Source organism: Salmo salar, chromosome 29 (assembly GCF_965601325.2).
Source record: "Salmo salar chromosome 29, fSalSal1, whole genome shotgun sequence".
In the NCBI taxonomy this organism is placed as follows: Eukaryota; Metazoa; Chordata; class Actinopteri; order Salmoniformes; family Salmonidae; genus Salmo; species Salmo salar.
In genome coordinates, this window is record NC_138319.1 from 3,245,001 (window position 1) to 3,270,874 (window position 25,874).

Sequence of the window (25,874 nt, forward strand, 5' to 3'; positions counted from 1 at the left end):
GCCCTGACCCTGAGACTGCCTGCCGTTCTGGACCTTTTGCACCCTCTCTGGATTACTGACCTCTGCCTACCTTTGACCTGTCGTTTGCCTGCCCCTGTACTAGAAATAAACTTTTGTTTCTTCGACGCTGTCTGCATCTGGGTCATACCTGAAACCTGATAGTAAGAACTGGCCATGACTGACCCAGCAGACTCAGACCAGTTCCACAATGTTGTCTCTCTGCAAGGAGACACCCTTGGAAGACACAAGGAGTTACTTCAAGGTCTTATGGAGGGACTCCACACCCTGGCAGAACGCCATGACCAGGCGTTTGATACATTGCTGGAGCAATTCCGCGGATTCCCCACAGGGCAGCGGGTAAAACCAGCCCGGTCGGCCCTTCTGAAGACCACCTCCAGGTATCGATGACAAGCGGATCGCCAACGGACCCCGGCTCCATGGTATCGTCTCGGGCAGAAGGTATGGCTGTCCACCCTGGATCTGCCCCTCCGGGTGGAATCCCGCAAACTCTGGTTTATCGGCCATTTTCCCATCTCCAAGGTCATTAGCCCCTCTGCTGTTCATCTTCTGTTGCCCCGTACCCTCCACATATATTCCACTTTTCATATGTCCAGAGTTAAACCCATGTCTCACAGCCCTTTGTCTACTGTTTCCAGCGACACACTGTCGTACACGTTGATCCACAGCATCCCAAACATGATCAATGGGTGACATGTCTGGTGAGTATGCAGGCCATGGAAGAACTGGGACATTTTCAGCTTCCAAGAATTGTGTACAAATCCTTGCGACATGGGGCCATGCATTATCATGCTGAAACGAGGTTATGGTGGCGGATGAATGGCATGACAATGGGCCTCAGGATCTCATCACGGTATCTCTATTCAAATTGCCATTGATAAAATGCAATTGTGTTTGTTGTCCATAGCTTATGTCTGCCCATACCATAACCCCACCGCCATCATGTGGCAGTCTGTTCACAATGTTGACATCAACACACTGCTCGCCCACACGATGCCACACGTCTGCTATCTGCACGGCTTCATCCGTGAAGATCACACTTCTCCAGTGTGCCAGTGACAATTGAAGGTAAGCATTTGCCCACTGAAGTCGGTTACAACGCTGAACTGCAGTCATGTCAAGTCCCTGATATGGACGATGAGCACACAGATGAACTTCCCTGAGATGGTTTCTGACAGTTTTCAACTAAATCTTTGGTTGTGCAATCCCACAGTTTCATCAGCTGACCTGGTGGTTGGTCTCAGACGATCCCGCAGGTGAAGAAGCCGGATGTCGAAGTCCTGAGCTGGTGTTGTTACACGTGGTTGGTTAGACGTACTGCCAAATTCTCTAAAACGACGTTGAAGGTGGCTTATGGTAGAGAAATTAAAATTATATTCCCTGGCAACAGCTCTGGTGGACATTCCTGCAGTCAGCATGCCAATTGCACACTCCCTCAAAACTTGAGATATCCAGGGCATTGTGTTGTGTGACAACTCACCACTTTAGGGTGGCCTTTTATTGTCCCCAGCACAAGGGGCACCTGTGTAATGATCATGCTGTTTAATCAGCTTCTTCATATGCCACACCTGTCAGGTGGATGGATTATCTTGACAAAGGAGAAATGCTCACTGACAGGAATGTAAACAAATCCGAGCACAACATTTGAGATAAATACGTGTTTTGTGTGTATGGAACATTTCTGGGATTGTTAATTTCAGCTCATGCAACATGGGACCAACACTTTACATGTGTTTATATTTCTGTTCTGTGTATTTCCTAAATATGCCCTTGGTGGCTTGGAGAGGGGAAAGGAAGAGGAACTATGGTTCTGTCCCAAATTGCGCCCTATTCACTGTAGTGTACTACTTTTGACCAAGGCCCTAGTTTACTATGTAGGAAATAGGTGTTACGGAGTCTAGTTGATAGGTAATCGACTAGCCGGACTGTTCCCCGGACTCCGCGTGTAGGGATTTGTACAATGCATGAACAAGGCTATTGAACTAGACATTGGTGTCTGTCTTTATTACTTTATCCAATATATCATACTGAAACATGGTATCAGAAGTGGCTCGAAAACCATACGTTTGTTATTTTTGTAGCTAAGTACAGTATAGGCGCGGTTACGTTCCATATGCGAACACACGCCGATTCCTACTCACAACACTGATCAACTAGTTGTTAGCTGGTTAGCTAGCATCACTACCTACCTCGATGACTGAAGGCAAAGAAGTCTCCTATTCCATCGCTATGGCAGCGAACATTCCGCCACCTAATCCCATGGTTCTCACAGGGGACTGGAATACTAATTGGGACAATTTCAGGGATGAATTCGAGGACTATGCGCTGGCGACCGGTCTACATGAGAAACCCAACGAGGTACAAGCGGCAACTCTGAGGAGTTTAATGGGCAGCGAATGCAGGCATATCTACCGGCACAATCTCACCCTCACAGCGCGACAACAGTGTGATGCAAAGGCTATATTGGATGCATTGGAGAATTACTTCAAACCCGCCAGAAACGTAATTTACGAGCGGTTCGTTTTCGGAAGCTGCAAACAGGAAGAGGGTGAGTCAGTACACAACTTTGTAACCCGTTTGAGAGAAAAATCCGCCACTTGTGAATACGGGGGATTGAAAGATGAATTGATTCGTGACAAAATAGTACTGGGAATTGCAAATGAGGATACACGCCGGCGTCTACTGAGAGAGAGAGGCTTAACATTAGTAACTGCCATCGAAATGTGCCGCACTGCTGAAGTCACTGACATGAGAATGAGAGCAATGGAAATCGAAACCCCACGCTCCGACGTTGACACTGTTCACGCTGTTGCTAGGCAGACATTCAGGCAAAACCAATCAAGGCAGAGTAATTCACCACGAACGGTGAACACAGAGAGCCCAGTAGCATGTATATACTGTGGGAATACGCACACACGTGGCAAAGAGCACTGCCCTGCCTATGGAAAACCATGCAGAGCTTGTGGAACTAATAATCACTTTGCAAAAGTGTGTCTCAAAAGCAAAAGAAGGGTGAGTGAGGGCAAGATTCACTGTGTTGATGATGTCACTCAATGTTCAGGGCTGAACAGTGAAAGTAACATTTACATGCATGAATCCATTGGGGCTGTACACTCAAGAGGGAAGAAATGGTTTGTGACACTACGATTACACAACAAGCAACAACAATGTCAACTGGATTCCGGTGCTACATGCAACGTAATGAGCTACAAAGACAAAATCAATCTGGCACCTGACACGCATCTATTGCCCAGCGATACTAGACTAAAGCTGTACTCAGGAGAGCTAATGAGCTCTATGGGCACCTTTGAGACCGAATGTGTTATTCGGGGACGCAAACACAAGCTGGAGTTTGAGATTGTGAAAACCAGTCAACATCCTCTCCTCTCAGGCTCTACATGCGAACGCCTGGGACTGATGCAGTTCACTGTACCAAATGACCTGCACATTGTGGATCATGTCCAGCATGGACCCCTGTCCAAAGAACAACTACTCAACAGATATGACGATGTATTCAACATGCCCGTTGAATCAGTGCCTGGTGAGGTACACTTTGAAGTGGATGAGAGCATCACTCCAGTCCAGTGTGCTCCTCGCAATGTGCCCATTGCAATGAAAGTGGCTGTGAAGGCCCAGCTGGACAAGTATGAGGCCGATGGCCACATGACATCTGTGACCGAACCAACTGACTGGATCAGCAATATGGTCATAGTGAAAAAACCAGAGAAGCTGAGGGTCTGCATCGACCCAAAGCATCTGAACCAAGCATTGAAACGATCCCACTACATCATGCCGACACTAGAGGATGTCCTCTACAAGCTTCCCAAGGCCAGGATTTTCACCTTGGTGGATGCCCGAGATGCATTCCTTCAATGCAAGCTGGACGAAGAAAGCAGCTTCATGACTACCTTCTGGACCCCCTGGGGTCGGAAACGCTGGCTCAAGCTCCCGTTTGGTGTCTCAGTGGCACCTGAGGTATACCAACGCAAGCAGCACGAGTTACTGGCTGGGCTCAAGGGCATTGAACCCATCGCTGATGATGTCCTGATCGTAGGCTGTGGTGACACAGACGATGAAGCAGAACGCGACCACGATGTGAAGCTCCTGGCACTGATGGAGCGCTGTCGAACAGTTAAGCTTCGTCTTGGCCTGAAGAAGCTACAGTTCAAGGTGAAAGACGTCCACTTCCATGGCCACATTCTTTCGGCAAAAGGCCTGAAGCCGGACCCAGACAAGGTCCGAGCGATCCTCGACATGCCAAACCCATCTGATGCAAAAGGAGTACAGCGTCTCATCGGTTTTGCAAACTATCTTGCAAAGTTCATGCCACACCTATCAGCAGTCTGTGAGCCTCTGCGCCGGTTGCTGGACAAAGACACACCATGGCACTGGCTACCCAAGCACGAGGCAGCGGTGCAGGAGATGAAATCTCTGGCTTCATCCATGCCAGTGTTGCGCTACTACGACGTCACGAAGCCTGTCACAATCCAGAGTGACTCCAGTCAAAGGGGACTTGGATGCTGCCTTATGCAGGAAGGCCAACCCGTTGCGTTTGCCTCGAGAGCGCTCACCCCCACCGAACAGAACTATGCACAAATTGAGAAAGAGTGCCTCAGCATCGTCTTCTCTTGCCAGCGATTCCATCACTACTTGTATGGTCGAGAGCTGGTCACCGCTGAAACTGACCACAAACCACTCATTGCCATATTCAGTAAACCTCTCCTCAACGCGCCCAAGAGGCTTCAAAGCATGCTCCTGACTCTGCAAAACTACAGCCTGAAGGTCATTTACAAGCCAGGACCAGAGATGTACATCAGCGACACACTGAGCAGGGCAACGGCACAATGTACAGGCAGAGGCACTGCCTATCAGCGGCAGGCCATCTGTTCGCTACAGCAGGAACAACAAGATGTTCAACAGATCAATCAGGCAGACTACTTAAACGTCACAGATCACCGCCTAGCCCAGATCAGGCAACACACTGACAAGGACGAACACCTACAATCACTGAAGTCCATGGCTCTCGCAGGTTGGCCATACCTGAAAGAGGAGACACCTTTCACAGTGAGAGAATACTGGACCTTTCGAGATGAGATCAGCGTGCAAAATGGCGTCTTGTTCAGAGGTCAGAAGGTCATTATTCCCAAATCACTACGTCCAGAGATGCTTACCCGCATACACTCCAGTCACGTTGGAGGTGACGCATGCTACCGCCAGGCTCGTGAAACATTATACTGGCCAAACATGCAAGCAGAAATTAAAGACTTTGTCAGCAACTGTACCACGTGCAACGAGTACGCTCATGAACAGCAAAAGGAAACCATGATGTCACACGAACTGCCCACAAGGGCCTGGCAAATCGTCAGCATGGACTTATTCAGCCACAGACAAAAGGACTATCTTCTCATTGTGGATCACTACTCTGACTTTTGGGAAATTGAACTGCTCCCTGACTTGTCTGCAGAGACGGTCATAAAGCGCTGCAAGGCGCAGTTTGCCAGGCAAGGTCAGCCTGACAAGGTAATCACGGACAATGGCCCACAATTCACTGCACAGTTCAAGCGTTTCGCCTCAGAATGGGAGTTTGACCATGTAACCTCCTCTCCAAGACACCCAAAAGCAAATGGCAAGGCAGAGTCAGCTGTCAAGATTGCAAAAAACCTGTTAAGCAGGGCCGCGCGCGACAGCAACGACCCATGGAAAGCGATCTTACAGTGGAGGAACACACCCACCGAAAACATGGACAGCAGCCCAGCACAACGCCTTCTGTCCAGACGTCTGAAGACTACCATCCCCGTAGCTAACAAGCTACTTGAGCCCTGCGTCATGGTTGGCGTCACGGACAAACTGCGTCGCAGAAAGCAGCTCGCTAAGTGCTTCTACGACCGGACTGCTCGAGACCTACCAGAACTGGAGGTGGGTGAAACGATAAGGATGAAACCGCTGCCGGGAGACCACACAGGACTTTGGAGGCTGGGCACGTGCCTACAGAGAGTTGCACCACGCTCTTACCTGGTGGATGTTGGTGGCTCCCTCTATCGTCGCAATCGGGTGGATCTGCGCATAGCAGAGCGGACAAACCAGAACACGCCATACACTCACCTAGATGAGATGGATCACAGTCCAGGCCTAAGGGTAAGAGGTGCAGAATTGAGACATGAGCCAACTGAAGGTGAGGCTTCTACCCCACCAAGCTCTCCAGCTCGTGGCCCTAATCCTACCCCTGTCAGAGCCAATACTTACTCACGGGTGGGTCGGCTGTGCAAGCCACCGGACAGGCTTACTCTGTAAGCAAGAGACTGTGTTAACTTGTCCTCCTGTTTATAAAAATAAACATTTAAAAAATAAAAATAAATAAAATAAAAGAAAATAAAGAAAAAAAGAAAATTTAAAAAGAAAGGAAGATGACAACTGAAGTAAAAAGAAAATGTCATGCGTTCTTAATTGTTATGACTTGATTGTTAAGAATTTAATGTTATGCTGTTATGTTTGCACTTTCTATTGAAAAGGATGATGTTACGGAGTCTAGTTGATAGGTAATCGACTAGCCGGACTGTTCCCCGGACTCCGCGTGTAGGGATTTGTACAATGCATGAACAAGGCTATTGAACTAGACATTGGTGTCTGTCTTTATTACTTTATCCAATATATCATACTGAAACAATAGGGTACCATTTGGGACTCAGCCTTTGAGATCCAGTCACCTTTCACACCCCATTGTGACAGCGACACAGGATATCTGAATGTCTGAACTGTACAGGCAGGGTTCAGGCAGGTGGAATTGAATGCCCAGACTTGATTCACAGTGGCTCAAATACAGGCACACAATCTCTGTGAGTAACTCTCTGTGACATTTCACGTCAAGGCCTTGGCAGGGCAAAGAGCAAGGAAATTATTCCTCTGTGTGTGTGTGTGTGTGTGTGTGTGTGTGTGTGTGTGTGTGTATGTATATATATATATATATATATATATATATATATATATATATAGCCAGGATGAGTTTAATATTAACTCAGTGCGAAGTCGTGTTACGACCTCGGGCTGATGGCTTAAAACAGCATTTTACAGGTTATTACAGCTGTTCAAAGGTTTGTACTACAGTTCTTATTGGAGTAGATCCAGTGTGTTTCTCTGCCTGCCTAAATATAGGGAACTGCCTCTCAGAGCTGAAGGAGAAAAATACTTTGACACTACTTCCTGCAATGGATGTTAAGCTGCAACACACATTTTCAACCAACAAATCATATGTTCTATATAATTTACACCAATCGCATAGTACTTTAGCACACAGTATAAACAAAGAACACAAAGGTCATTTGAAAAGCCAACTATGCTGAAGTAATTGAATAAAATTGTTTCTCTATCGCTATCCTGAGAGCATATTATCCACCATCAATGACCAAACAAATACATTGCTCAGTGTATAACATCTACAGGTGAACCAACCTAGTGATGGGTTCAATACCATTAATGTCCCACCAACACACAAAGGCCTGGACTGATACATAATGCCATTATTATTCCCAATCAGTCATCATAATTGAGGGTCTTTAGCTGATTGGTCCATTTGATTGTCCAGCCAGTAGCTGCCGGCCAAGTCAGAAATAACCATCACTGGACTCCGACAGCGAGCGAGCGAGCATGCGGGCGAATAAATCATGTGTTAAAATTATATTCCGAACTAAGACTAGAGTGCATATTGATTAATAATTATTTGTATTAACAGAGCTGAGGAGGGACAATGCCATCCATTACCTCTACGAGAACAGCTGGATCAATGCGGACTGAAATAATCATCCTCTCTCTGGTGAAAGGAAGAGAGCAACACGGTGGTCGCCATTCTTTGTCTTCTTCTCTGGTTGGGCCTGACAGAGCTGATCATTAAGGGAGCGGAGAGAAGCAGTGTGTGTGCGTGATGAAGGGGCAGGGGGTGTATGTGTGTGTGCATGCGTGTGCTAACATGGCCGCCAGTCCTTAAAATCTTCCGCTAAATGACTTTCCTTCAATGGGGGGAAGGATAAAAATTCTGCCCCCTCACCCCCCTCCTGCTCCTCTAATGGCCTAGGAAGCTATATAATAACAACAGTTCTTGGACGAAGGGCAGGGGCAATTGTTTCTCTCTTTCTGATTGCTCTTTTTTATTTTATCAGAAAATTGAAATGTGTTTGTTTGCGTGTGTCTCTCTGTGTGTGAGTGTGTGTGTGTGTGTGTGTGTGTGTGTGTGTGTGTGTGTGTGTGTGTGTACATGCATCCATAGCTGTGTGAGTGCCAAGCTTTAGTTTATTTATTATAGTATGAGCAACAGCAGACAGTTTACAGTATGTAATAGTACCGACTAAACAACAGTAACTATTAAGAGTCATTAAATGGCATTTTACTGCAATTATTCCCATGGTGTTCTGGGTGAAATCATTGTAGATGTACAGGGAGATGTTATTTTAAGAGATGATGACTCAGCTCTCCATTACTTCTAAGAAGATCAAATTGATCACGGCTCTCTATGGTAAACAAACGACCACTGGTACTGCTGGTATGTATAAAAAACAGACTCCTTCAATACAGCATATTGGAGAGGTTTTGAGCGATAAGTGATGCATTAGACATCAATGTGTCAAAAATACTTGGTACATGTCAAATGCAATAAACTTTGTTAGGCAAACAGCTTAAAAAATGTTCATCCACATTTCAGTGGCACATTTCTTTTACAGAGATAAACCGAGGAAAGAAAAGTCTCTGCCCTCCCATTCATATCCAGTTTCTTCCAATTTAGTCAGAATGCTTTCAAGCGGCGAACATACAAACTAAAAAAGAAAAACAGCCTTTTCCAATTCAGTCTAGAAAAGAGAAAACAAATGTATACCTTTCTAAACACATTAACCCAGGCCTACGGGCCTGACCTGGAGCTGCAATCTCTTCCACTATTATGATTTGATAGGCCAAATTGTTGCAATGATTCAAGTGTGGTCCTGTCTGTAGGCTGTATGTGTGGATAGGGACAGAGACTGGGGTATCCGTCCCAAATGGCATCATATTCCTTACATACTGCACTATATAGGGAATATAACCCATATGGCTTTGGCCAAAAGTAGTGCACAATAATGGAATAGGGTGCCATTTGGGATGCGGACTGTAATTCTACCACAGGAGCTGAAGCAGGAGGAGAGGAGATGCCAGTAAAATCACAGGTTATGAAGGCACTTGGCGTTGTGAAATCTGACACCTCTTGAAGAGCTTGTGCAATGTGTTTTGTGTGTGTTCAAGTGCATGGGTTTTAGTGTATCTGTACAGTTGTGCTTGTTCATCGGGTGAGTGTGTGTTTCTATGTTCTATGTATTTCTTATATCTATTTTCAAGTGCAAGTATGTGCATATGCTTGTTAGTATGTGTGTGTACCACCGTATTTATGTGAACTTGTGCCCTGTGTGACTCCAAGCACCCCCCACCCCCACCACATTTGGCGAGGAGACTTGTTCAATACTAACAGCAGTGAGCAGGTGGAAATATGGAAATATGTCAACACTATCTTAGCATGGGGTCACGACCAACCCCTGGGATATTAGCCCTACACAAACTCACTAATACAATGACATATGATTAAACCAAACCCATCACACAATTATCTAAAACTACAGGGAGAGAAGCTGCAGACAGTGTCAAGCAAAGGTCAATCTATTAAAGGAAACAATACTGAAAGAGATAACAAGGAATCAAGTATCTGGGGTCATCATGTATTTTCACGATACAGGTTGAACGTTAAAGACAGAAACACCATGATGTCTACAAGGTCCATGATGCCTCAAAGTGACTGTTTTCATTCTAAAGGGTGAAGGCCATGGTGGAAAGGTGGAAGCATTCTCAACTACAGGCCTTGCGCAGTCGTCTATGTCATCAACAGGCCTCTATTAGTCAGGTGTGACAGATGGTGGGAGACGGGAGGAGTGTAGGGGGTTTGGGAAGTGTTCCATGGAGTTCATGGAGCAAAGGGTGTCCCAACCTACCCCTCAACCCCACTTGAGAGCAGCATGGGCTGGCTGTGGGGGCTGGCTGTGAGGGGTTTCTTGGGGTTCCCCTCCCCACCGTGGTTCTTAACTGTCTGCTGGGAGATGACATATTGGGGCCAGGGGCCTCTTCTTGTCCTCAGCCAAACAGGATAAACACAGTGCAGTCCCTGGCTGTGACATCACACTGGCACACTGTTAAAATGGCCAAGCAGAGATTGTATGTGGCGGTTCACTACAGTGTGGAGCTGAGATGACTGTTGTTGTTTAGTAAAAAACCTAGCCGGATTGCAAGAGAATGGTTTATTCTGGGCTAAAATGGATCCTTAAAAGTTGCACTGTGATTTCTCATTCCTGCTAAATCAAGAAAGGTGTCATAAAATGACAATACCTACAGTACATAACTGCTTGAACGTATGTGTCACGTCCTGACCATAGAGAGCTCTTATTTTCTATGGTAGAGTAGGTCAGGGCGTGACTGGGGGGGTTTATTCTAGTTTTATTTTCTATGTTTGGTTCTAATTTCTGTTTTTAAATTATTTTTTTGGTTGATGATCCCCAATTAGAGGCAGCTGGTCATCGTTGTCTCTAATTGGGGATCATATTTAAGTAGTTGTTTTTCCCACCTTTGTTTGTGGGAGATTATTTTGAGTTAGTGCATGTTGCGGAACGGAAGCCCGAGAGGCAGCTCCCCCACAAAAATTTGGGGGGGCACACCCCTCGACAGAGCCAGTCAGGGAGTCGAGTGAGGAACTCGACGAAAGATTCCGGAGAGAGGTGTTGGCGTTGAGAGCACTGCAGAGCGGGCATGCTTACCCTGAGGAGCGTGTGACCAGTCAGGCACCGTGTTATGCGGTGATGCGCACTGTATTGCCAGTGCACATTCATAGCCCGGTGCGCACTGTACCTGTGCCCCGCATTTGCCGGGCTAAAGTGAGCTTTCAGCCAGGACGGGTTGTGCCAGCTCTACGCTCCAGACCTCCAGTGCGCCTCGAAGGTCCAGTATATCCTGCACCGGTTCTACGCACCAGGTCTCCAGTGCACCTCCACAGCCCAGTACGTCCTATGCTTCCTCCTCGCACTCTCCCTGGAGTGCGTGTCCTCAGTCAGGTATGTCCTGTGCCTTCTCCTTGCACTCGCCCTGAAGTGCGTGTCACCAGTCTGGTGCCACCTGTCCCGGCTCCACGCTCTAGGCCTCCAGTGCACCTGCCCAGTCTGGTGCGTCCTGTGCCTACTCTCCGCACTCACCCTGAGGTGAGTGTTACCAGTCTGGCGCCACCTGTGCCAGCCCCACGCATCAGGCCTCCAGTGAGCCTTCCCATTCCAGAGCTTCCGGCGACAGTTCCCAGTCCAGAGCTTCCAGCGACAGTTCCCAGTCCAGAGCTTCCGGCAACAGTTCCCAGTCCAGAGCTTCTGGCGACAGTTCCCAGTCCAGAGCTTCCGGCGACAGTTCCCAGTCCAGAGCTTCCGGCGACAGTTCCCAGTCCAGAGCTTCTGGCGACGTTTCACAGTCCGGAACCTCCTGAGACGGCCTACGGTCCGGAACCTCCTGAGACGGCCTGCGGTCCGGGACCTCCTGAGACGGCCGGCGGCCCGGAGCCTCCTGAGACGGCCGGCGGCCCGGAGCCTCCTGAGATGGCCGGCGGCCCGGAGCCTCCTGAGACGGCCGGCGGCCCGGAGTCTCCAGCGACGGTCCGCGGTCCGGAGTCTTCAGCGACGGTCCGCGGTCCGGAGTCTCCAGCGACGGTCCGCGGTCCGGAGTCTCCAGCGACGGTCCGCGGTCCGGAGTCTCCAGCGACGGTCCGCGGTCCGGAGTCTCCAGCGACGGTCCGCGGTCCGGAGCCTCCAGCGACGGTCGGCGGTTCGGAGGCTCCAGCGACGGTCGGCGGTCCGGAGCCTGCACCGATGCTGGCGGGTTTGCAGGATGAGAGGGTTCTTCGTCCTGCACCAGAGCCGCTTCCTATGTTGGCGGATCCGCAGGATGAGAAGTTCCTTCGTCCTGCACCAGAACTGCCACCAACACTATACACCCCCCTAACCCTCCCTTTTGGTTTCAGGTTTTGCAGCCGGAGTCCGCACCTTTGGGGGGGTACTGTCACATCCTGACCATAGAGAGCTCTTATTTTCTATGGTAGAGTAGGTCAGGGCATGACTGGGGGGGTTTATTCTAGTTTATTTTCTATGTTTGGTTAAAGATTCTGTTTTTCTGTTTTTCTATGTTGGGGTTTTTGGATGATCCCCAATTAGAGGCAGCTGGTCATTGTTGTCTCAAATTGGGGATCATATTTAAGTAGTTGTTTTTCCCACCTTTGTTTGTGGGAGATTATTTTCAGTTAGTGCATGTTGCACCTCTGTCGTCACAGTTTGTTGTTTTTTGTTTATTGTTTATTGTATGTCTTGCATAGTTTCACATTATAATAAAATATGTGGAACGATATTCACACTGCGCCTTGGTCCATTCCTACACACAATCGTGACAGTATGATAGTTACCACCCAAAGTGTCCAGAAATATCTACATGTATCGAATGTTTTTCCAAATGACAAACATACTATCTACCAGCACTGGGTTTCCATAGAAACTAGATGCGCTGTAACAGAGAAACAGTAACAGTTTGTTTGTCAAGCAGCTCCAACAAGAGGTAAAAATGTCTAGGCTTCAGCTGAGAGAGCTGTAGTAAGGCATGTCCATAGGAAGAACAGAGACATCCTTTTCTCTTCTGCTTCACATCCACTCACACATCAATAAGCTATATTCTAGGAAAGCTTTACCTAGTGTAATAGGCCATTTCTGACAAAGGTATTGGAAATAATACGATCAAGTATAATTATACAATCAAGGACCATGCACCAGTCAACCATGCATGTATTTCTGTGTTGTCATCATCTAGAGTGCGAGAGATAGATAGAGAGTGCTCCTTCCTGCAGTAATCAGCTACCTATGGTTCCTTAGGCTTGGGTTGGGGTAACACCTGGCTGTAGTAGCAGTATTATACAGTATTATAGTATTTCACAGACCTGGCTGCCTGGGCAGAGGCAGAATACAAACTGAACCGAGTACAATGTTACTGTATCAGACAGATCTGGCGGCCTGGGCAGAGGCAGGAAACAAACTGAGCCCAGTGCAGTTTTATAGTATCTCACAGACATGGCTGCCTGAGCAGAGACAGGAGTCCTTGGATGTAGAGAATATCTTATATTCAAATCAAAGTGCACTCTGTAAAAAAACGTTCAATGTACTGAAATGACATATGAAACAGCAGGACAATTCCAATAATTTTTTAACAACTTCTGGGGTGCCACAGATGCTGCCTGCTCTGCCACCCTGAAGGACAGTGTCACTCACACACCTATTCACATGGGCTTTCTCCCTGCGGCCTACCTAACCTCAAGGCATACCCCCACTTACCTGGTGACCTCTGCCCCACTCCAGGCACCCCTGTCTGGGCTTCACTCCTGCCTCACCCTCTCTAGACCTCCAGGGCTCTAGGCCTACACGCCACGCCACGCCCGCCCGCCCGCCCGCCCGCCCGCCCGCCCGCCTGCCTGCCTGCCTGCCCTCTCACTGGGCCTAACAGTTCCGCTTACTCCCTGGACCTCTAGGCCTCCACACCTATGCAGGATCATTTAAATGTTGGCCTGTGTTTTTTCATTCAGATCTGGATTCATTCCAATGACAACAAATCCCATGTATTTGGAGTACATTTTCATTATAGAGAAGAAGAAGAGTAATCTTTGACTTCTGAGTTTTAATAAATGAAAATATGGAATCTCTGGTGCCTGTATTTCCTCACAGCTATCAAAATGAAAATGAATACTGTCCTGCATCATCTCTGAATACAGGCAATGGCATTTGCAGGTGGTGTAAAATAGTAACTGGTTGTCTCCAAAAGAAGCAGGGAGCAGAAAACTAAAACTACTGAAAACAAAATTGAACTGATAGAGCCAATTTTTTTAGACCCACTTTTCACTGATAGCGTGTCCCTATATGTCATCTCTTGCTGTATAATATTCATGAATCTTGACACAGATGACTGGTAATTGGGCCATTGCAGGAATGGAAAAATTATCTGGCAAATTAAGTGCAATAAACCAAGATGGATAAAGAAGAACTTGGTCTGGCATCAGGAGACAAGGAGACCTGATAAAATCAGTTAATGTAATGTACTCCCTCTCTCTGTTGTTTGAAACCAGAGCTCACTAAAGTGTTATCTCTGCAATATACAGGTGTGTGTCTGTGTGTGTGTGCCTGTGTGTGTGTGTGTATACACTGTCACGGCTGGTTACCCAAACACAGAGGGCTCTATTGAATCAGATCCGCTTTAGCTGACATCCACATAGCTGTTGTTTTGGCGGTGTCGGAGGTGGAACTGAGTTAGAGCTGTCAAATCCACAAGTGGCTCTACATAAAGTGGACATTGCCGTTGCCTGCACAAAGTCATATTAACAGAAATCCCATGCAGCCTTATTTACAAGTTGGAACACTGGAATGTGAGATCTAATCTACACCTCCATTAGGATGATAGAAACCCTCATTATTTCATTTAATGATTTTTCAATTTGAGTGAAATTATTTCTATATATAGCCTACACTTTATCAGTCTGAACTTCTAACGTGAGTAGGGCAGGAGTGGCTTCGTGATGAGCAGCTGATCACTGGTTTGAATCAAATCAAATCAAATTTATTTTTATATAGCCCTTCGTACATCAGCTGATATCTCAAAGTGCTGTACAGAAACCCAGCCTAAAACCCCAAACAGCAAGCAAAGCATGTGAAAGAAGCACGGTGGCTAGGAAAAACTCCCTAGGAAAAACTCCCTAGAAAGGCCAAAAACCTAGGAAGAAACCTAGAGAGGAACCAGGCTATGAGGGGTGGCCAGTCCTCTTCTGGCTGTGCAGGGTGGATATTATAACAGAACATGGTCAAGATGTTAAAATGTTCATAAATGACCAGCATGGTCAAATAATAATAATCATAGTAGTTGTCGAGGGTGCAACAAGCACGTCCGGTGAACAGGTCAGGGTTCCATAGCCGCAGGCAGAACAGTTGAAACTGGAGCAGCAGCACGGCCAGGTGGACTGGGGACAGCAAGGAGTCATCATACCAGGTAGTCCTGAGGCATGGTCCTAGGGCTCAGGTCCTCCGAGAGAAAGACAGAAAGAGAGAAAGAGAGAATTAGAGAGAGCATATTTAAATTCACACAGGACACCGGATAAGACAAGAGAAATACTCCAGATGTAACAGACTGACCCTAGCCCCCCGACACATAAACTACTGCAGCATAAATACTGGAGGCTGAGACAGGAGGGATCAGAAGACACTGTGGCCCCATCCGATGATACCCCCGGACAGGGCCAAACAGGCAGGATATAACCCCACCCACTTTGCCAAAGCACAGCCCCCACACCACTAGAGGGATGTCTCCAACCACCAACTTACCGTCCTAAGACAAGGCCGAGTATAGCCCACAACGATCTCCGCCATGGCACAACCCAAGGGGGGGCGCCAACCCAGACAGGAAGACCACGTCAGTGACTCAACCCACTCAAGTGACGCACCCCTCCCATGGACGGCATGGAAGAACACCAGTAAGCCAGTGACTCAGCCCCTGTAAAAGGGTTAGAGGCAGAGAATCCCAGTGGAAAGAGGGGAACCGGCAAGGCAGAGACAGCAAGGGAGGTTCGTTGCTCCAGCCTTTCCGTTCACCTTCACACTCCTGGGCCAGACTATACTTAATCATAGGACCTACTGAAGAGATAAGTCTTCAGTAAAGACTTAAAGGTTGAGACTGAGTCTGCGTCTCTCACATTGGTAGGCAGACCATTCCATAAAAATGGAGCTCTATAGGAGAAAGCCCTACCTCCAGCCGTTTGCTTAGAAATTCTAGGGACAATTAGGAGGCCTGCGTCTTGTGACCGTAGCGTACATGTAGGTATGTACGGCAGGACCAAATCGGAAAGATAGGTAGGAGCAAGCCCATGTAATGCTTTGTAGGTTAGCAGTAAAACCTTGAAATCAGCCCTTGCCTTAACAGGAAGCCAGTGTAGGGAGGCTAACACTGGAGTAATATGATCACATTTTTTGGTTCTAGTCAGGATTCTAGCAGCCGTATTTAGCACTAACTGAAGTTTTTTTAGTGCTTTATCCGGGTAGCCGGAAAGTAGAGCATTGCAGTAGTCCAGCCTAGAAGTAACAAAAGCATGGATACATTTTTCTGCGTCATTTTTGGACAGAAAGTTTCTGATTTTTGCAATGTTACGTAGATGGAAAAAAGCTGTCCTTGAAACAGTCTTGATATGTTCTTCAAAAGAGAGATCAGGGTCCAGAGTAACGCCGAGGTCCTTCACAGTTTTATTTGAGACGACTGTACAACCATCCAGATTAATTGTCAGATTCAACAGAAGATCTCTTTGTTTCTTGGGACCTAGAACAAGCATCTCTGTTTTGTCCGAGTTTAAAAGTAGAAAGTTTGCAGCCATCCACTTCTTTATGTCTGAAACACATGTTTGAAGGCTCCAAAACAATTCCACCTCTAACACCGCCAAAACTATCCGCTATGCAGGTGTCTGCTATCACTGGTTAACGCTTGATCTGATTAAATCTAGACCAGAGCCATGGAGGGATACAACAGTACATTGTGTTCGTCCCAAATTACACACTATTTCCTGGAAAGTGCAGTACTTTTGATCAGAGCCCTATGGTGGTGAGAAGTAGTGCACTACATAGGGAATATGTTGCTATTTGGGGTAACAGCACAGTGTGACAGTGGGTAGGACCTCTATGAATAGTGATACTCAGAGAGATTCCATCTATCAATATTAAATATTTTAACAAAGTAATTAAAAACTGACAAATTGTGTTTTACTTTAAAGGGGCAGTGCAGTCAAATGTGATTTTTTTATGTTTTATACACTACATGACCAAAAGTATGTGGACACCTCTTCGAACATTCCAAAATCATCGGCATTAATAAGTATTTGGTCCCCCTTTGCTGCTATAATAGCCTCCACTCTTCTGGGAAGGCTTTCCACTCTCCACTTGGTTCCATTCAGCCACAAGAGCATTAGTGAGGTTGGGCACTGATGTTGGGCAATAAGGTCTGGCTCGCAGTCAGCGTTACAATTCATCCCAAAGGTGTTTTATGGGGTTGAGGTCAAGAATCTGTGAAGGCAAGTCTAGTTCTTCAACACCGATCTTAACAAACCATTTCTGTATGGTCCTCGCTTTGTGCAAAAGGGCATTGTCATGCTGAAACAGGAAAGGACCTTCCCCAAACTGATGCCACAAAGTTGGAAGCACAGAATCGTCTAGAATGCTGTAGCATTAAGATTTCCCTTCACTGGAACTAAGGGGCCTAGACGGACCCATGAAAAAATGCCCCAGACCATTATTTCATCTCCAACAAACTTTTGGGTTGGCACTACGCATTTGGGCAGGTAGCGTTCTGGCATCCGCCAAACAAAGATTTTTCCTTCGGACTGCCAGGTGGTGAAGCCTGATTCAGAGAAAGAGTTTCCACTGCTCCAGAGTCCAATGGCGGCAAGCTTTACAACACTCTAGGCAACGCTTGGCATTGCGCATGGTGTTTGTAGGAATGTGTGTTTGTAGGTGTTCTCAGGAATGTGTGCGGCCATGGAAACCCATGTCATGAAGCTCCCGACAAACAGTTCTTGTTTGGAACTCGGTAGTGATGGTTGCAACCGAGGACAGACGATTTGTACGTGCTACGCGCTTCGGCGGTCCCATTCTGTGAGCTTGTGTGTCCTACCACTTTGCGGCTGAGCCGTTGTTGCCCCTAGATGTTTCCACTTCACAATAACAGTACTTACAGCTGACCGGGGCAGCTCTAGCAGGTCAGAAATTTGACTTGTTGGAAAGGTGGCATCCTATGACGGCGCCATGTTGAAAGTCATTGAGCTCTTCAGTAAGGTCATTCTACTGCCAATGTTTGTCTATGGAGATTGCATGGTTGTGTGCTCGATTTTATACACCTGTCCACTAATCCACTAATTTGAAGGGGTGTCCATGCATTTTTTTTTATATATTGTGTATATATATATTCCCAAACTGTAAAATAGTGAAAATTAGGATAATGCATTTTTAGTGTAAGAGCAGTTTGAAAAGCCTGAAATTTCAGCTTGTTTGCATGGGTGGAGTTTTCACTTTTTGGTGACATCACCAGGCGATATATGATAATAGACCAAAAACCAAGAGAATTTTCCCTCCTCTCTGCCACTAACAGTTAGTTTTCAGGTTACACACCCCTCCCATTAAGCTTCTCCAAATTAGGCCCCTCTCTCAGATCATTCTTGCTTGAAAAATAGCATTTTGCTAAGTAGCTATTTTTTTTTACTTTTACCATTTTAATTGAAAATAATCACAGTAAGGTAGTTAATTGTTACCCAGAAATGATTTGATATTGATATAAAAATGGCTGCATTGGACGGTTGAGCTAACGTAGGCTAATATGATTAGCATGAGGTTGTAAGGAACAACAAAACATTCCAAAGACATAGACATATCTGATATGGGCAGAAAGCTTAAATTCTTGCTTAAAATCTAACTGCACTGTCGAATTTACAGTAGCTATTACAGTGAAAGAATACCATGATATTGTTTCAGAAGAGTGCGCAATTATGAACTTGAAAATGTATTAACCTCTTGACGGTCGCCTAAGATAGGGTGCGCTACAGCGATTTCTGAAACAAATTCATGCCCATTTTAAACGGCCTTCTACTCAAACTCAGAAGCTAGGATATGCATATAATTAATACTTGTGGATAGAAAACACCCTAAAGTTTCTAAAACTGTTTGAATGGTGTCTGTGAGTATAACAGTACTCATATGGCAGTCAAAACCCCGAGACCGATCGTAACAGGATGTGGAATTCTGAATTGCGGACTCAACTTCATCACTTTGCCTATTAATCACACCATGAGCAATGGTTCATTGAGCACTTCCTATTGCTTCCACTAGATGTCCCCAGTCTTTACAAAGTGGTTTGAGTCTCCTACTGTGAAAACTGACTGAATGAGACGCTGTGGAAAGTGGTCACATGAGGAGGGCCATCACCATTATGACGCCGGCGCACGCCGGCGCACCCCTTTCGAAACGTTTTGAAAGACAATGCAATCGTCCCCCTTGAATCTTATTGAAGCTCTGGTTGAAAAAGGCCCTAAAGATTTATGGTATTCAACGTTTGACATGTTTGAACGAACCTACATTTAAAAAAAAAGCATTTTGTTGAGAGAGAAGTCTAGGTTTTGGACCAGAACGCGCTAACAAGAACAAGCTATTGGGACGTAAAGGATTAACTTTTTCGAACGAAAATACATTTGTTGTGGACCTGGGATTCCTGGAAGTGCTTTCTGAGGAAGATAATCAAAGGTAAGGGATTATTGACAATAGTATACAAGAGTAGATTTGATATGCGATTGTTCCAAGATGGCGCTGACCTGTAAAGGTAGCCTATTTTTCTGAGTATCGCATCCCCTTTTATCGCAAAGTGTGATTACCCAGTAAAGTTATTTTTAAATCTGGCATTACAGGTGCTTTCAAGAGATATTCATCTATAAATCTTAGAATGACAATATTAAATTTTAAAAATGTTTTCGGATAGTAATTTAGTAAATTGTAGCGCTGTTTCACCGGATGCATTTGAGGGAAAATAGTTAGTCAACGTCACGCGCCGATGTAAAATGCTGTTTTTATATATAAATATGATCTTTATCGAACAAAAGAATGCATGTATTGTGTAACATGATGTCCTAGGAGTGTCATCTGATGAAGATTGTCAAAGGTTAGTGCTGCATTTAGCTGTTTTTTGGTTATTTGTGATGCATGTGGTTGGTCGGAAAATGGCTATGTGGCTACTTTTACGATATACTCCTCTAACATAATCTAATGTTTTGCTTTTGCTGTAAAGCCTTTTTGAAATCGGACGACGTGGTTCGATTCAGGAGAGGTGTATCTATAAAACGATATAACATAGTCCTATATTTGAAAAAAAATAATATTACATTGTGTTATGATAATGGCGATAGGATTTTTCGCTGGATGTCCGAGCCTGACCAGGGGTTAATAAACAAATTAGGCACATTTTGGTAGTCTTGATAAAACATTTTGAACAGATATGCATTGGTTCATTGGATCAGTCTAAACCTTTGCCCATACACTGCTGCCATCTAGTGCCCAAAATCTAAATTGCGCCTCGGCGGGAATAATACATTATGGCCTTTCTCTTGCATTTCAATGATGATGGTAAAAAAAAAAAAAAATGCATGTTCTTTTCTTTGTATTATCTTTTACCAGATCTAATATGTTATATTCTCCTACATTAATTTCACATTTCTTTTGTTCTACTGTATTATTGACTGTATGTTTTGTTTATTCCATGTGTAACTCTGTGTTGTTGTATGTGTCGAATTGCTATGCTTTATCTTGGCCAGGTCGCAGATGCAAATGAGAACTTGTTCTCAACTAGCCTACCTGGTTAAATAAAGGTGAAATAAATAAAAATAAATAAATACATTTCCAAAAACAGTTTCCTTTCAAATTGTATCAAGAATATGCATATCCTTGCTTCAGGTCTTGAGCTACAGGCAGTTAGATTTGGGTATGACATTTTTGGCGAAAATTGAAAAAAAGGGTTGGAAACTCATCCAGAGTTTGAAATGTTAAGTCCTGGGAATGCATGAGAAAAAAACTGAGTCGGTTGAAGAGAGCACTATATGCAGTAGAGAGGGAACATGGGGGGGGCGACAAATTCATGGGAAATCGGGCCCTGATATCTTAACTTGTTATGGATAGGGAGCAGTATTTTCACGTCCGGATAAAAAACGTACCCGATTTAATCTGGTTATTACTCCTGCCCAGAAACTAGAATATGCATATAATTAGTAGGTTTTGATAGAAAAAACTCCAAAGTTTCTAAAACTGTTTGAATGGTGTCTGTGAGTATAACAGAACTCAAATGGCAGGCCAAAACCTGAGAAGATTCTGTACAGGAAGTACCCTGTCTGACCATTTCTTGGCCTTCTTTGTCATCTCTATCCAAAACAAAGGATCTCTGCTGTAACGTGACATTTTCTAAGGCTCCCATAGGCTCTCAGAAGGCGCCAGAACGTTGAATGATGACTTTGCAGTCTCTGGCTGAAAAACAGTAGCGCATTTGGTAAGTGGTCGATCTGAGAACAATGAGACGGGGTGCGCGCGTGCACGTGAAGAGTCCATTTTACTTTTTCAGTCTTTGAACGAAAACAATGACTCCCGGTCGGAATATTATTGCTATTTTACGAGAAAAATCGCATAAAAATTGATTTTAAACAGCGGTTGACATGCTTCGAAGTACGGTAATGGAATATTTAGATTTTTTTGTCATGATACGCGTCCGCGCGTCACCCTTCGGATAGTGTCTTGAACGCATGAACAAAACGCCGCTATTTGGATATAACTATGGATTATTTGGAACCAAACCAATATTTGTTATTGAAGTAGAAGTCCTGGGAGTGCATTCTGACGAAGAACAGCAAAGGTAATCCAATTTTCCTTACAGTAAATCTGAGTTTGGTGAGTACCAAACTTGGTGGGTGTCAAAATAGCTAGCCTGTGATGGCCGGGCTATCTACTCAGAATATTGCAAAATGTGCTTTCACCGAAAAGCTATTTTAAAATCGGACATAGCGATTGCATGAAGGAGTTCTGTATCTATAATTCTTAAAATGATTGTTGTGTTTTTTGTGAACGTTTATCATGAGTAATTTAGTAAATTCACCGGAAGTGTTCGGTGGGAATGCTAGTCACATGCTAGTCACATGCTAACGTAAAAAGCTGTTTTTTGATATAAATATGAACTTGATTGAAAAAAACATGCATGTATTGTATAACATAATGTCATAGGAGTGTCATCTGATGAAGATCATCAAAGGTTAGTGCTGCATTTAGCTGTGGTTTTGGTTTTTGTGACATTATATGCTAGCTTGAAAAATGGGTGTCTGATTATTTCTGGCTGGGTACTCTGCTGACATAATCTAATGTTTTGCTTTCGCTGTAAAGCCTTTTTGAAATCGGACAGTGTGGTTAGATTAACGAGTGTCTTGTCTTTAAAATGGTGTAAAATAGTCATATGTTTGAGAAAGTGAAGTAGTAGCATTTCTAAGGTATTTGAATATCGCGCCACGGGATTCCACTGGCTGTTGACTAGGGTGGGACGCAAACGTCCCACCTAGCCCAGAGAGGTTATGGAAGGTTTGGGAATCGCTTCCTTTTAGGTGGTTGTAGAATCCCTCCCTCCCTCCTACCTACCTCTCCCTGTGGCTGGTCTGAGTAGATGGTCTCCCTACTAGCTCCTTTGTGCCAGTGGCTCTGCCAAAGATAAGATGTTTGCCTTATCAGACAAGCAAACAACCTCTCACCATACCCTCATCACCCTATATCCCAACCTCTGGTATGAACCCTCCTTTGAAAGGGGTTATGTTTTTTTGCCGCACCACCCCCATCTCCACCCCTCTCTTATCTGCATTGCACTATTCTCTAGTCAGTTCGTCAGGCAGATAGTCACATATAGAGTAAACAATATAAGGTGGCTTTCGAAGAGATCTGCTTCACATCAGCAGCACAACACTGTCATTCTTTTCACCAGGCATTATTATTACATTATCTACTCCAGATATGGGGATAGAGGGGAGAGAAAGAGAGAGTGAGGGAGGGAGAGAGGAGGTAGAAAGAGGGATAGAGATAGGGAGAGAGTAGAGAAAGAAAGAGGTACGAGAGAGAAAGAGAGCGACAGAGAGAAGAGAGAAAAAAGAGATTAAAAGGTAGACTAAATCGGCAGACAGTATCACGTTACAAAGACGAGGAGTAGAATGCCTTTTTCTGGTCAGTATAAGAAAGCATAGGTATGGACTTTTCCCCACACTGCTATAACTCCGAGAGTTTCAAAATAAAATGCATTCTTGCCTGAAAGAAATATTGCCATCCTTGTAATTGAAAAAGTCAACTTGCCCATTACTCTCTGTAATGAAACCGAAAACATGAAAACTGTCAACACAGCAAGTCGGTTGTTAATTATATTACTTTACTGTAAACTGTTGATTGAGTGCTGAGGCCGATGCAAGACGACATTGAGTGAGTCTTAAAACCTCTATGGGACCGGCGGGACGAATTCGTCCCACCTACGTAACATCCACTGCCAGCCTGTGGCGCGATTTTCAAAATCTTCAAAATCCTATTACTTCAATTTCTCAAACATATGACTATTTTACAGCCATTTAAAGATAAGACTCTCGTTAATCTAACCACACTGTCCGATTTCAAAAAGGCTTTACAACGAAAGCAAAACATTAGATTATGTCAGCAGAGTACCAAGCCAGAAATAATCAGACACCCATTTTTCAAGCCAGCATATAATGTCACCAAAACCCAGAAGACAGCTAAATGCAGCACTCACCTTTGATGATCTTCATCAGATGACAACCCTAGGACATTATGTTATACAATACATGCATGTTTTGTTCAATCAAGTTCATATTTATATCAAAAACCAGCTTTTTACATTAGCATGTGACGTTCAGAACTAGCATACCCCCCGCAAACTTACGGGGAATTCGCTAACATTTTACTAAATTACTCACGATAAACGTTCACAAAAAGCATAACAATTATTTTAAGAATTATAGATACAGACCTCCTCTATGCACTCGATATGTCCGATTTTAAAATAGCTTTTTGGTGAAAGCACATTTTGCAATATTCTAAGTATATAGCCCAGGCATCACGGGCTCGCTATTTAGACACCCGGCAAGTTTAGCACTCACCATAATCATATTTACTATTATAAAAATGTCATTACCTTTTGTTGTCTTCGTCAGAATGCACACCCAGGACGTCTACTTCAATAACAAATGTTCGTTTGGTCCAAAATAATCCATCGTTATATCCGAATAGCGGCGTTTTGTTCGTGCGTTCCAGACACTATCCGAAATAGTAAAGAAGTGTCGCGCGCTTGGCGCAATTCCTGACAATAAAATTCAAAGTATTCAATTGCCGTACGTCGAAGCATGTCAACCGCTGTTTAAAATCAATTTTTACGTCATTTTTCTCGTAGAAAAGCGGTAAAATTCCGACAGGGAATCTCCTTTTCGGCAAACAGAGGAAAAAATCCCAAAGGCGGGGGCGGTCGGGGTCACGCGCATAAGCTAGTGTCTCTTGATGGGCCACTTGAGAAAGGCGATAATGTGTTTCAGCCTGGGGCTGGAATGACGACATTCTCTTTTTTCCCGGGCTATGAGAGCCTATGGACGACGTGGGAAGTGTCACGTTAGAGCAGAGATCCTTAGTAAATGATAGAGATGGCAAAGAAGTTCCAGAAATGGTCAGACAGGCCACTTCCTGTAAAGGAATCTCTCAGGTTTTGACCTGCCATTTGAGTTCTGTTATACTCACAGACACCATTCAAACAGTTTTAGAAAATTTAGGGTGTTTTCTATCCATATGTAATAAGTATATGCATATTCTAGTTACTGAGTAGGAGTGGTAACCAGATTAAATCGGGTATGTTTTTTATCCAGCCGTGTCAATGCTGCCCCCTAGCCCTAACAGGTTAAGCAGCAGGGAAAACCACAAGTATAAGTTATTGTCTGTGCTAAGTATTATATTAACAGGCCAACAACACTGTGGTTTCCTCTGACAGAGCCAATCTCTCACCTCAGAGGTTACTGTACATGCACATACGCACACACACACACACACACACACACACACACACACACACACACACACACACACACACACACACACACACACACACACACACACACACACACACACACACACAGTCTAACAAACTGACTGATGATAGAGCATTCTCAAGTCTGGGACACAACAAGGCTAACTGTCTCTGGAAGGCAAAACTATGCACCATATTTATGAATGTTCAGTTTTCTGTCTGTTTCTGTTATTTCAACTCTTATTAGTCTATCCTCTGTTTGCAAAGGCACATGAAGTCTGGTCTTGGGGGCTTGGCTAGCTGAAACAGAACACGACAACCAGACCCAGATCTTGGTCTGGTTGACGTGTGTTGTTTCAGGGGTAGCCAGCCAAGCCCTGAAGCATCAGAGACCTCAGAGCCACAGACAGTGCAGGCTCTTCCCACAGTCGCCCTACAAGACACCTGTTGTTCTGTTCCACATCGTCATCAAGGGCTAAAAAGACCAGTGGGCATCAAAAGCTACTCCAGGCTGACCTTTGCACTACATACTACAGTATGCTACCCTCTTCACTCTCTCTCGTCCCTAGGCTACTCTAACACATGCACACACTCACACAGGCACGTTTACAAAATGCACGCACACACACTAGCCACACAAAGCCATCCTTGAGCCCTGGGACAGTAGCGGGGTGGAGTGATAATGTCAGAGGACTGCCTCCAGATCATTGGCTGAGAGGGCCAGCTGTCCATGCACAGAGGCAGCTATTGAGGGAGGAACAGGGTAGTACTGGGGTCTGGGTGTAAAAAAAGCACTAGGAGGACGGGAGGAGAGGGCTATATGGCAGTAAGGATGAGATAATACATAATGGGACAGGATAAAGCTCAGGCCTGGACCGAGGTAGATGCTCACAGGGGGTTACAGTGTTAACCTCTTGTCGTTCGCCTAGGATAGGGGGCGCTACAGCGATTTTTGAAAAAAATTCATGCCCATTTTAAACGGTCTCCTACTCAAACTCAGAAGCTAGGATATGCATATAATTAATACTTGTGGATAGAAAACACCCTAAAGTTTCTAAAACTGTTTGAATGGTGTCTGTGAGAATAACAGAACTCATATGGCAGTCAAAACCCCGAGACCGATCGTAACAGGA